Here is a 12,915-nt window from a genome sequence, read left to right on the forward strand (position 1 = left end):
AGTTTGTGAGATTAAAAATTAATTACCTGAAGAAAATATTTCAACCACTCCAACTAGAAAACAATCACTTAGAGTGAGGTGGGGAGGAGAGGGAGAGAGAGACAGACACAGAAAGAGAGAGAGAGTATTTGTGTGTGTGTGGTGTTTGGGATAATTAATTAGGAGCTTCATACTGCTAAGAAAGAAATTGAAGAAGGCATAACAGAAGAAATTGAAAGTACAACTGAAGGGAAGTAACTACTTACTTGCAAAACACAAACTTCATGAAAAACTTGTCTAAAAATTGCATTTATTGTCAAAACCCATAGAATGCACAACGCTGAAAGTGAACCCTACCTAATGTAAACTATGGACTTTGAGTGATAATGATGTATCAATGTAGGTTCATAGATCATTTACAAATTCACTACCTTTGTGCAGTATGTTGATAGTGGGGGAAGTCATATCTGTGTAGGGACAGGGGATATATAGGAACTCTGTAATTTCCACTCAATTTTGTTGTAAACCTAAAACTGCTCTAAAAAATAAACTTTATTAATTTTTACACATTTAACCATAATGAAATATCTTTCATATAAACTTTAGCCAAAGAAAACATGTATGCTAAGAGAACATTTGTTGTCAGAGAAACAATTATTGTAACTCTAATACACAGAATTTATTCTTATAACAGATTTTATGTCAATGTTCTCAAAAGGCTTTTTTTTTCAGATTCTAATTACATACAATGTGACTGCAGAGACTGAAATTAGGACTTCTCTTGGTATTATTATTCAGTTTATAGTTATTATTGTAATTTTGTAAACGTGACACTATTTTAAATCACATTTTCATAACTATGGACAAAATAAAAAATGCCTATTCAAAATACACTATTCACAGATAACAATACTAACTGCCAATCATGAAATTAGTGAAGAAGGCAAGGACCATATCATGCAGTAGTTGCACAGATAAGGGCAAAGTGTTGGATTTTATGCAAAAAGGAAGTTATTGGCGAGATAGTATCAATTTTTTTTTTTCCAAGCAATCTAGCTAGTAGGTAGAGAAAGCACTGTAGTGGAACGTGAGAGTAAATAAGGAAATCAATTAGGATGCATCTATAATAATCTAAATGTGCTACAGATAACTGTGATGTCTAAATATTTCATGTGCTGTCCTACATTTCCCAGCCTTCACTTCACTTAAGTTGGAGCCATGTGACTAGCTCTGGCCAACAGGCTGTGAGCAAAAGTGATAAAGTCATTTCTAGTCCACCTGACCAACTTCAAAGCCACTGTGCAGATATTATAGCTACAAGATGGAAGAGGATCACAGCTCAAACCACACTGGACTTTATGTAAGCCACAGTAAACCTTTGCTGTGCAAAATTACTGAGATTAGAAGGTTAATGTGTTACTCTAGAGCTTACTGTGACTAAAACAATGAATAAAAGATGAAAATGGCCTGGACTGGAAATAGGGTGGGAGATAAAGAAGAGATAAAGAGGATGGACTCAAGGTTGACTTTAAAGTAGATAGGACTGGGCTTCCCTGGTGGCGCAGTGGTTGAGAGTCCGCCTGCCGATGCAGGGGACACGAGTTCGTGCCCTGGTCCGGGAAGATCCCACATGCCGCGGAGCAACAAAGCCCGTGAGCCATGGCCGCTAGGCCTGCGCGTCCGGAGCCTGTGCTCCGCAGCGGGAGAGGCCACAGCAGTGAGAGGCCCGCATACCGCTAAAAAAAAAAAAAAAAAAAAAAAAAAAAAAAGTAGATAGGACTTGAAGAAGTATGATGTGGAAGTAAGCATGCAGAAATCAAAGATGACCTTAAACATTGTTTCATTAAATTTTGCTCCAGTCAGAAAATTTCCCTATAACATGCAACTTTGCTGGGTTGTCAAACTGATTATCAGCTCATGGAAATAGAGAAAAATAAAAGTTTATGGAGGTTAATGTTATTGTACTTCTAGTAAAAATACTGATACTGAAACTAAGCTTACAAAATCATTTTTATGTTCATATGTGACATTAAATTATCCGAATATAGAAAAAGTAGTAATATCAGATTTAAGTAAACTAAATAATACTGGGGCTTTGTAATAAATGAAATGAATTTTCTGTAAAGGATACCTTATTCTACATTTTAACAGGAGTAAAATCTGTTCACTATGCTTAAAAATGGTAACCAATCTTTTCCATCAAAAATGTTCTCTTGGGCTTCCCTGGTGGCGCAGTGGTTGAGAGTCCGCCTGCCGATGCAGGGGTCACGGGTTCGTGCCCTGGTCCGGGAAGGTCCCACATGCTGCGGAGCAACTAAGCCCGTGAGCCATGGCCACTGGGCCTGCGCGTCCGGAGCCTGTGCCCCGCAACGGGAGAGGCAACAGCAGTGAGAGGCCCGCATACAGCAAAAAAAAAAAAAAAAAAAAAAATGTTCTCTTGCTTGAAAAAATGTCTTTCTAAAAAATACCTATGGTTGTAAACATGTTACAGATAAGTATATGGCTCATTCAAAGGAGACTGACACCTGTTGTACCCCAAACACAAAACGTTTTATGTAAACAATTTATATAACCAATGATGTAATGGCTTATATCTTAGAGTGTAACCAATCAGAACACAGCTGATGCAACAACAAACTAATAAGAATCTGAGGCAAACCCAGAGTGTCTAGACTCCTCAGTTAGCATATAAGCCTGGCCTGCCAGGCCACTAAGAAGATTTACTCCCTACATCTCTCTGGAGTGTGTTGAACTGATCAAAGACCAACACATTCCCTGATCTTCACTGGAAACAGGAGCCCCTACTTCTAGTGAAGATCAGGGAAAATACATCTATGAGTGGAGAGCACCTGGGCAGTGAGACTAGTCAGTCCTCAGAAAGGCAGCACATGCCTTCGATCCTCATCCTTACTTGTTTGGAGTCACCACTTAACTTACTGATGGAAATAAGTACAAGCTGTTTAAACCAAGTGGTTTTCAGTACAATTTCCCTTGGTACTAACTTCTGGTCAACATCATGAATCTACATCACTGTTTTGTTGTTGTTGTTGTTTTGTTTGTTTTGTTCTCTCTCTACATCACTGTTTTAACCTTGAAGTGTAGTTTGTTCCTCAGAATAAGACAGAGCTTTCTAATGTACACCTTAAGTTACCAAGACTTAAAGAAAAACATATAATTTTGCCTTTAATAGAGTTTGTTAGCTTAGTAATAAAAATGAATTAACTATGATTTAAAAAATAAAAAATAAGATCCAACTGTAAAAAATTATAATTCCAAGAAAAATAAGTTTTATCCTGGGGAAAACTACATTAAATTAGGCCAAACTTCTCCACTGGTGTTTGCTCACATAGTACGAGCTTAGCCTTCCCTGGAATTTGATTCCTTTAGACCAGGGGATAGCAAATTTTTCTGTAAGGAGGCAGACAGGAAATATTTGTTTTGTGGCCACAGGGTCTCTTTAATAACTACTCAACTCTCCTGTTATAGCATGAGAGCAGTCATAAATGAATGGGTGTAATTATGTTTCAATAAAACTTTGTCTACAAAAACAGACAATAGGCCAGATTTGGTCCATGGGCCATAGTTTTCCAATTCCTGATGTGGGACATGTTTTCATATGCTTCCTATGCTTCTCAAGGGATTATGACTTCCTTTAATGAAGTGTCTTTTTAAATCTTTTGCTCATATTTAATTGGCTACCTTCTTGTTCATATAAGACTGTCAGACTGTATGTATTGGAAATACTTATAGCTCCCAATCTGTAGCTGGCCTTTCATTTTCCTAAAGGTGTCTTTTGAGCAGTAAAAGATTCTAATTTTGATGAAGCCCAATTTTTCAAACCTCCCTTTTATAGATAGTTCTTTTTATGTCCTAAGAAATATTTGCTTAACATGAAGTCATAAAGATTTATTCATGTTTCTAAAATATGAAAAAGTTTTAGAGTTTTTACTTTTAGATCTATAATCCAATTCAAGCCAAGCTCTGTGTATTGGTCCAGGTAAGGGTCCAGATTCATTATTTTCTATAGGATATCTAGTCCCTGAACCATTTGTTGAAAAGATTCTATAATCCTTTAATAGAAAAAAAAAACTATCCATGAATAGATAAAAGACTATACAAATACTACATGTTGTATATACACTTACATACACACAGAGAGCACTTAGGATATCTATCATCTATCTACCTACTGATGTCAACACCATGACCCAATATGACACTATTATTGTAGTTTAGAGTAATTCTTAAAATCCAGTAAATTCTTCAACTTTGTTATTTCTCAATATTGTTTTGACAATTCTAAATTTGAGAATCAGCTTGTCAATCTCTTAAAAAAAAAGAGCATTTTGATAAGGATTTCATTGCATCCATGGATCTATTGGTGGATAATTAACACAACACTGAATCTCCTAATCAACATATAAGGTATTATTTCTCTGTGTATTTATGTACTGGTAATTTCTCTCAGCTATGTTTTGTAGAGTTCTGAAAATTTATCTCTATGTATTTCATGTTTATGGAAGCTAGTATATAGCATTCATAAATTGTTTGGATGATAGTATATAAAAATACAGTTGATTTTTATGTGGTGGCCTTATATACTTTGACCTTGTTAAATTCACTTAGGAGTTTTAGTAGCTTCCTCATAACAAAGTCCTTAGGATTTTCTATGTATATTATCATGTCAACTGCAAATAAAGACAGTTTGATTTATTTTTAATCTGGATTCTTTTTATTATTTTTATCTTACTGCACTGGCTATGAATTCCAGTATAACATTAATTATAAGCTATGTGAATGGACATCCTTACCTTCTTCCTAATCTTACAGAGAAAGCATTCAGTCTTTCATCATTAAATGTAATGTTAGCTGTATACTTTTTATAAATGTCCTTTATCAGATTGAAGAAGTTTCTGTCTATTCTGGGTTTGTTGTGAATTTTTACCATGAGTAGGTTCGAATTTTGTCAAAACATTTTTTGGTATCTCTGGAAATTATCATATGCTGTTTCTCCTTTTTTCTCCGATTGGTTTTAAATGTTAAAATCAACATTGCTTCCTGGCATAAACCCCTTTGGTCATGATGCATTTTGTAATATGTTTTGCTAGAGTCTGTATGCTATTTCATTAGGGATATTTTGCATCTACAGTCAAAAGAGATATTGATCTATCTTCCTGTAATGTCTTTATCTGATTTTAAAATCAAGCTAATGCTGACCTCATAAAATGAGTCAAGAAGTGTTCCCTCCTCTATTTTTTGAAGGAGTTTGTATAAGATTGTAATTGTTTACTCCTTAAGTTTCAATAAAATTAATCAGTGAAGCCATCTTGGCTTGGAGTTTCCTATATGGAAAGTTTTTAATTATTAATTTATCTAATTGACATAAGGTTTTTCAAGTTTTCTATTTCTTCTTCTGTCAGTTTTGGTAATTTGTGTCTTTCAAGCACTTAGTCCATCTAAGTTATTGAACTTACTGGTAGGAAATTGTTCATACTATTCCCCAGTTATTCTATTAATGCCTATAATATCTACAGTGATGCTTTTCTTTCCTGCTATTGGTAATTTTTTTCCTGGTTGATCTAGCTGGATATTTATCAACTTAATCTTTTAAAAGAACCAGCTTTGGTTTCACTGATTTTTCTCTGTTGCTTTTGTGTTTTATATTCATTGATTTCACTTATCAGTTTTTCCTTCTTGCTTTGGATTCAAGTTGCTCATTTTTTGCAGCTTCTTAAGAGGGAGGCTTATGCCATAAACTTTACACCTTCCTTCTTTGCTAATATAAGCATTTATAACCATAAATTTTCATGTAAGCATTGCATCGCACAAAATTTGATATGCTGTATTTTCATTATCATTCCATTAAGAACACTTTATAGATTCTCTTGTGATTTTTTCTTTGATCTAAGCATTACTTGGAAATGTAGAGTTTAATTTCCATATATTTTTAGACATAAATATTTGCCATTTCCTACTACTTCTTTTTTCCATTGTGTAGAACTGAGTTTTCTCACTCAGTATTATTTTCTTTCACCCTGAAGATCATTTTAAGATTTCTTATAATATAGGTATACTGACAGGAAATTTTCTCACTTTGCTTATTTGGAAATATTATTTTGCTTTTGTTTTTTAAAATAATTTTAGGTTGATTTTTTTTTTTTCCTTTCAGCCCTTTAAATATATCATTCCACTGTTTTCTAGCTTGCTTACCTTCTGATGAGAAGTCAGCAGTCATTTTTTTTTTCTTTGCTTCCCTATATAAAATGGTTTTTTTCCTCCTCTTAATGCTTTTAAGATTGTTTTCTATATCACTAGAACTTGGTGATTTGACTACAATACACGGTGGTGTGGTTTTGTTTGTAATCCTGCTTGTGATTTATTGGAATTCTTAGATCTGTAATTTTATGATTTTTCCTTTTAAGTCCTTGAGCATACTTACCATATTTGAGATATTTTAAAGTCTTTGCCAACTAATCTCATCTCTGTCATTCCTGTCTGTTTCTATTGATGATTATTCTCCTCCTTTGTATGTCTAGTAGTTCGTGTGTATTTATACATATGTGTATGTATGTATGTAAATACACACACATTTATTATGGACACTATGAATACGATATTGTTGAATTTCTGGATTTTATGGCCTTCCTTTAAAGAGTGATAAATTTTGTTTCAACAGGTTATTAAATTACTTAATGTTCAACTTCATTCTTTTCAGCTTCCTTCTAAGATTTGTTAGAGCACGTACAGAGTAGCCATTAGTCATCAGGTCAGACTCAGCCTTACTCTTTGAGGTGTGCCCAATCTGGGGTCTCTACTGAATGCTCCAGATGTTCAACAAAGTCTCTCCACTCTGCTTATTCAGAACTCAAACATCTCTTAACCTTGTATGAGCATTGGAAGTTGTTCAGATTACATTTCCTAATAACTTTTTGTGTGCTCTTATGGAGTTTCACCTACACACACACAGCTTTAACGAAGGTTTCAAGGCGACCACATGAAGATTTATGATGCTCTTTCTTTGCATACATAGGTCCCTTTTTTAGTATTCTGATCTAACGATTCCAGCTATATCATCCTCCCCAAATCTAATCTTTATTTCAATCAAGCAGGACCATTGTGCTCTACTTGGCTTTCCTCTCCCTGCACCAGATATCTGAAAGTGCCTCCAGGCAGAAAACCAGGGCAATCACAGGGCTCACCTCATCTGTTTCTCTTTTCTCAGGAATCACTGAACCTCTGACCTTTGCTGCCATTTTCTGAAAATAATGACTGTTTCATATATTTCTGTCTAGATATTTACAGCCAAAGAGAAAGAACAGCACCAGTGATTCCACTCCATTATGGTTAGAAATCAAAGAACTTTTATATGTGTTTGTATGTATGATCTCTCAAAAATGTTTCTATTTTCTTTCAAATATTTCACATTCAAAATTTCACTGCCTTTTAAAAAAAAACTACAGTTGCAGTTTAAGACCAGAATCTTAACAACAACAACAACAACAATTGAAAGTGCTTCATGGATTCCTTTTTTGGGTGTTCCTGGACTATTTCATGAAAGCAGAGATGTTTATCCATCTTATATCACACATCTATCCACCTTTCAACTGTTCTATAAGAAAAACAGTTAATTTATGTTTGAGCCACTATAGTTTTAAGTCTCTTTTTTACAACTTAGCCTTTATGCTAAATGTTATAGAAATTCTTAGGACCAATAGAGTGGGTTATAAGATAAATCCAAAGCATTTCTATTAACTTAGGGGTAAGACAGAAAGCAGATAGGAAAGAGACATAGGTTGGTGATCCTTTCTAAACTATACTATACTATATACATTATACTAGCAAAATATGACCAGTTAAAAGAGAAACCAAGTGCCTACCAAGACTATAGTTCTAGCAGAAGCAGCTAGAAAAAGTCATAATATTGTAATGAATTGACTATTACTTGTTGTTTTAGGCCTGATAAATGAATGAATTTAGGCAAGAATTAGTTCATTTACAGGCAGAGAAAAAAAGAATACAACTCTGCTTAGGAAGGCTCTCTCTGACTACAGCCTACTTCTAACTTAATGGATAATCCAATAATACAGGATACCTTGAAGGAATAGAAAAGCCAGTTGCTTCTCTACAGCTAACAACAAAAAAACTGTATTCCAACAATCTCTCTTAAGAGTTCTAAGCTACATAACGAGAGCCTGCCTAGGAGCAAAAGTCAGATTAACCCCTACCCAAATGTACTGTTTCAAGTGGCCACAAGGTATGTTATTAAGTTAAGGGAGAGTTGGATGGTCTGAGGAAAATAACTAGTAAAGTTACTAGTTTGTAGGCTTAACAATTATGACCAAGTGAGATCTTTGGTACTGGTATTTTCACATATAGCTGACTGGAGGCAAACAGAATTGAAACCTACATTTTTTTTTTTTTTTTTTTTTTTTTTGTGGTAGGCGGGCCTCTCACTGTTGTGGCCTCTCCCTTTGCGGAGCACAGGCTCCGGACGCGCAGGCTCAGCAGCCGTGGCTCACGGGCCCAGCCGCTCCGCGGCATGTGGGATCTTCCCAGACTGGGGCACGAACCCGTGTCCCCTGCATCGGCAGGCGGATTCTCAACCACTGCGCCACCAGGGAAGCCCGAAACCTACATTTTTGAGGCAACTCTATTAGCAAAAAATACCACAAGCCTAGCATGCTTTACCCAGGGAGCCCAAGTTTGCACTGACAGGACACAGGGTGAGAATCCAGTGCATCCTCACATAAGGGTATGTTCTCCAACACCCATTTCCAATATAGACACAAAGGATGATAGATAAGGAATAATTCCCAAAAAAGCAAAGTCAGGGACTATGGAAAACAAAGGACAATGGAACTTCTCTCAGAAAGCAGAATTAGGATCCTATCAAGACCTTACTCCACTTCCAAAGCAAGAAGTCTTATTAATTATTGTAAGGACCAGGAACTTTCATGTGTATCCCATCCTTTTCTCTTCCCAGTAGGAGTTTTATAGTAGCTTTCCTGTCCCTACTTCAACATACATACAAGAAACAAGGCAAGAACATTAGAAAAGTTGTCTGTGGGTTTATAGGTTACCATATATAAGGAACCACATCTGGAACCGAAAGAGAGGACTTTACACCACCTGTTGAATGTGGCTTTGAGTCACAATCTTAATATATTGTGCAATACTGCCTAGAAATCTGGCAAAACCCAGTTTGTCATCTATCTAAACTGAAATTTTCAGTATTAGTTTAAAGAATTCATACATTAGATTGGCATATATGGTCTTGCTCTCCTACCATCTATCACTCCCTCCCCTTCAAAGAAAGGAAGAGAGAAAGAAAAAATGGAGAGGTTGGGGAATACTTATACATTCTATCAATACCGACCCCCGTTTCTCTTGTATGAAAAGAATTTTGAAAGTTAATAGTCTGTTAAATTGTCTTACCTGTATTTTAAAAATCCTCACATAACATCAAAATTAACAATTAGGGACATACAAATAAAGGAAATAAATGATTTCCAAACTAATCAAAATATATTTGCTAAAAGAACAGTCTGAAGTCATGCACATCATCAGTTCAACAAGCACTGTGTGTGTGTGTGTGTGTGTGTGTGTGTGTGTGTGTGTACATGCGTTTATATGTGTGCATGACTCTTTTGTTCAGGAAGCCAGGACATGGTATAGTGCTTCCAAACTATACACTGAATACGGGCGTGGCTGAAAGGGCAAGCAGGAATTCAGCAAGAGTTTTGTACTCCAAGCTCTGCAATTACAAATCTAAATCTACTCAGAGGAAGGATCACTTTTTTCTACTGCACACAAAAGGGCTTGGGATAGCCCTGCCAGCCACTATAATAAGCACTGAAAATAAATGAGATAAAAGAGGATTAGACTACCCTTGTTACTCAAAAAGATGGCTACCACTAACTCAGAATTGAGTGCAGGCATTTATGCTATAACAGCATATATGCATTCCTGAATAACTCCATGTTCTGTAAAATAAAAAGAGCTAAACCTATGGAAAAAGTAGAATTGGAGTGAGAGGACTCAAAATCTATGGAATTAAGGACTATGGAGTCCTAACAAAACAATAACAAGCCATATAAAAATATGAGTACAGTTGAGTTTCTACTGGCATTTGTATTAAGAGTAAGTCAATCCATCCTTTAAAGCTTCATTTCCTGGAGCTCGTTTTTTCCTTTGATGTGGGTCCTTGAAGACATTCACTTCTAATAGAGACCAGTTTAATAAAAATTAAAAATATCATCTGGAGATAGTTCCTTTGTATTAAAAAGAAATTGATTGATAAGGCTATCTTTACAACTTCTTCAACGAAACTTGTAACTTCCTCAGATCTTTTAACATAGTAGAATATACAGCAATTTTTTGTTAAAATTGTTAAGGTGCCAATAAACCAGCACCTTATTGTATTATAAAAGGTTACTTTTACAGAATATTCAGCATTTTTCTTATACTACTAACGCTTTCTCTTTAGTTGTGAAAAAGCTTGCCCCTGATATTTCCTAAACAATAACAGGTTCGAACTTGTTTGAGGGAAAAAAATCCAAGCTGAATTCCACATATTATTGACATCATTCCCCTGTATGCCAAATGTTAAAAGAAAACGATTTTCCTTCTCTGAAAAATTAAGTCAGAAACTTAGATATACATAAAGAGAAGAAGTACACTGGAGAATAACTAAGGGTAAAATAAGTTATTTTTCTTATTCTTAATGGATCTAACAGATAATGGATTTATTTGTTCAAAATAACAAGCAACAATGTAACCAATTAGGTATGCACATGTGTGTGTGCTTATAAATGCCTACATATGCTTATAAGTATAAATGAAATGAATGAAAGGAGTGATACAAGGGACAAAGACAACAGGATTTTTTGTTATTATAAGGTACTTGCAGTAACTGGGAAGAGTTATAGTATTATTTGAAAGTAAAGGTGGATTAGCTATAAAAATACATTGCAAACTTTAGGGTAACAACTAAAAAAATAAATAAGAAGTATAACTGATATGATAAGATAGGAAAGAAAGTAGAATTATATAAAATGTTCAATTAAAATTGTAAAAGGCAAAAAACTACAAAAGCCAGAAAATATATTGAAGACAAAAATAGGAGAAAACATGAGCAACAAATAGAAAACAGTGACAAATATGGTAGATATTAAGCTACTACATCAATAATCATTTTAAACATCAATGGTCTAAATACACTCATTAAAAGACAAAGATTGTCAGAGTGGATCAAAACACAAGACCTAACTAAATGTTGTCTACAAGAAACCCACTTTAAATATAAAGACACATATAGGTTAAAAGTAAGAGGGCAAAGTAGAAGGACCCTAAGCTCCTTTGGTGAGAACACCAAAATCACAACAATCTGCAGAACAACCACCCTCTACAACTAAAGACATAAAGACGGAAACACAACAAGACTTGTAGGAGGGGCAGACTCGTGATATCATCAAATCCCATACCACTGGTGGGTGACCCACAAACTGGAGAATAACTATATTACAGAGTTCTCCCACAGGGGAGTTCTGAGCCCCATGTGAGTCCCCCCTATCTAGGGGCCTGGCACCAGGAAGAGGAGCCCCCAGAGCATTTAGTTTTGAAGGTCAGTGGGGCTTGATTGCAGGAGTTCCACAGGCTTGGGGGAAATAAAGACTTCACTCTTAAAGGGCACACACAAAATCTCACACACACCAAGACTAAGGGCAAAAGCAGTAATTTGATGGGAGCCTGGGCCAGACCTACCTGTTGGTTTTGGATGGTCTCCTGGGGAGGTAGGGGGTGGCTGTGGCCCACTCCAGGGTCATAGACACTGGTGGTGGATATATCACGGAGCATTCATCAGCAAGTGAGCTCTCTAGGAGGCTGGCATTGTGGCACCAAGACCTGACCCCACCCAACAGCCTGCAGGCTCCAGAGCTGGGATGCCTCAGACCAAACAACAAACTGGGCGGGAACACAGCCCCACCAATCAGCAGCCAGGCTACCTAAAGACTTCCTAAGCTCACAGCCACATCTAGATATGTCCCTAAATATAGCCCTGTACACCAGAGGACCAAAACCCAGCTCCACCCAAATGCAGGCCAGACATTAGCCTGGGACCAGCTGGCTCCTGGACCTTGGCTGTCTACAGGGAAGTGCACTCCTGGGATGAATAGAATGTTTCCTATAGAGGGCTTCTTCTCCACAATCAAGAAATGTAACCAACCTACCACATACATAAAAATACAAATAGCAATTTACACAAAATTACACGACAGAGTAATATGCTTCAGCCAAAGGAATAAGATTAAACCACAAAAGAAGAACAAAGTGACATGGAGAGAGGCAGTCTCCCTGAGAAAGAGTTGACAGTAATGATCATAAATATGATCAAAGAACTTGGGAGGAGAATGGATGCATAGAGCAAGAAATTAGAAGTTTTTAATGAAGAGTTAGAAAATATAAAGAATGAAACAGAATTGTAAAATACGGGACTTCCCTGGTGGTCCAGTGGTTAAGACTGTGTGCTACCAATGCAGAGGGCACGGGTTCAACCCCTGGTCAGGGAACGAAGATTCCCACATGCTGCACAGTGTGGCCAAAAAAAAAAAAAAAAATTGAAGAATAACTGAAATGAAAAATACACTAGAATGAATCAAGAGTAGACTAAATGAGGCAGAAGGACAGATCAGTGAGATGGAAGACAGAGTAGTGGAAATCACTGCCGCTAAATAGAAATAAAAAAGAATGGAAAGAAATGAGGACAGTTTAAGAGACCTCTGAGACAACACGAAGCATGCTAATATTCGCATTATAGGGATCCTAGAAGGAGAAGAGAAAGAGAACGGGCCTCAGAAACTATTTGAAGAGATAATAGCTGTAAACTTCCCTATCCTGGGGTTGGAAACAATCACCCAAGTCTAGGAAGTGCAGCAT

The 12,915-nt window shown here is 36.2% G+C and overlaps 1 protein-coding gene across 9 annotated transcripts in view; it reads right to left on the reverse strand.

Annotated features, from left to right (window-relative positions):
• Window positions 1-12,915, reverse strand: part of KANSL1L (KAT8 regulatory NSL complex subunit 1 like) — a 168,186-nt gene that overhangs the window by 123,513 nt on the left and 31,758 nt on the right. The window lies entirely within an intron of this gene.

Source organism: Kogia breviceps, chromosome 2 (genome assembly GCF_026419965.1).
Source record: "Kogia breviceps isolate mKogBre1 chromosome 2, mKogBre1 haplotype 1, whole genome shotgun sequence".
Lineage (NCBI taxonomy): Eukaryota > Metazoa > Chordata > Mammalia > Artiodactyla > Physeteridae > Kogia > Kogia breviceps.